Here is a 1576-nt window from a genome sequence, read left to right as displayed (position 1 = left end):
GTTAGAAAACAGCTCTTTTTCTCTCTCTCTCTCTCTCTCTCTCTCTCTCTCTCTTGCTGAACAGAGCATCCTGGAAAAACAGACAAAACTGCATTTAAAGCACAATTTGAGCATTGAAGCTTATGTAGCAAACTGGTAAGCCATACATACACAAATGTTAAGCAAGCACKACGTAAAAAGATTAATTATTTCAAAACTATAAAACAAATGATAAAACATTTTTGGTTGAAGCAAACTGATGTCCACTAATAGTATTGGAATGGAGCCCATAAAAGCAACTTTTTCCCCCCCTGCATTTTAGGAGCTTGGACTTTGCAGTGCAGCACAGCCTTTTTGAACCCAGAGGAATCTAAAATACAAATGCCGTAGGAAAATGGTAACATCGCCCCCTGGTGGTGCATAAAAATCCCCTGTTCTGGYCTCTAGTCTCTACAATCCAAAGAACAATTTTTGTCCTCAGTCCAGCTGCTTGTTTAGGGCCACAACGTGACCTTTTGAAAAAAGACGACTTATAGTTTTAATGAGCATCTACTGCAGGTCTATGGGTCGTAAATAAAGAAGTCATAAAACTTATGTAAAAGAGAATGACTACATAAGAAAAAAAAAAGTTGATCTAAAAACATGTTGCTGGTACATTCTGTTGTGAAACTTAAATGCAATTATTCCATGACAAAATGGCTCMAATCTGCATTTGTTATAATAACTGTATTTAAAAATATTATCAGGTTCTTTATTAGTTTTAACACTGTTATTAAGAGCCACTGTGAAAAGTTCAAAGAGCCACTTGTGGCTCCCCRGGTGACCGCCCTTCCCCCTCCCCGGGATAGTTCATTTAATAGAGGTTTATAAAATATTAAATAGTAAAACACTTAAATAATAACAAATAATAATAATGCAACTTTAAGTCGTATTTTGGCTTGTTAATATGACAAAATCCCTTATGGGTATTACGTTTAGACTGCAATTTCCTCTCTGAGTTCTCTGGAAAAAACAACTACCAGAACCTTTAAAAATTAATTACAAAAGCTCTCAAATCTCTCTCTCAAAAAATAACTACCTGTGTGTGTAGCTGGAGGCGTGCTGCTGCTTCTGCTCCCAATCCACCTGTTCTTCCTCACCTCTCTCTGTTTCAAGCTAATTGGCCTCTTTCAACCAGACCAAAAGGGTCGTGATTTGCCTAAGTTGCTCCTGTCGGTTCTTTTCTTGTCTGAGGATCAGCTCACTTTTTTTTTTATCCCTCAGGATTACATGCTACAAGGCCAAGCTRATCTCCAGTCCTCTCTCTCTTTGCTCGCCTTCAGATCCTGAAACAGCAGCCTGGACTTTAATGATAGCCACAGTAATTTCCCTCATGGGATGGGGAAGTTCTTACAACCTTTTAAATGCTGAGTGTTGCCCTGCGTTTACTTCCTTGGCGGTCACACCTCTCAGTTTTTACGTCCTGTCGTCGTTTTCCACCCCAAACTTTAATGTATTATATTGGCGTTTTATGCAATATGCTAACACAAAAAGTAGGGTAAAATGGTGAAGTGGAAGCGAAAGAACAGATGGTTCACTGAGCTTTGCATTTTTTTTT

Source organism: Poecilia reticulata, unplaced genomic scaffold (genome assembly GCF_000633615.1).
Source record: "Poecilia reticulata strain Guanapo unplaced genomic scaffold, Guppy_female_1.0+MT scaffold_243, whole genome shotgun sequence".
Classification (NCBI taxonomy): domain Eukaryota; kingdom Metazoa; phylum Chordata; class Actinopteri; order Cyprinodontiformes; family Poeciliidae; genus Poecilia; species Poecilia reticulata.
Note: the sequence above shows the minus strand (reverse complement) of the source record.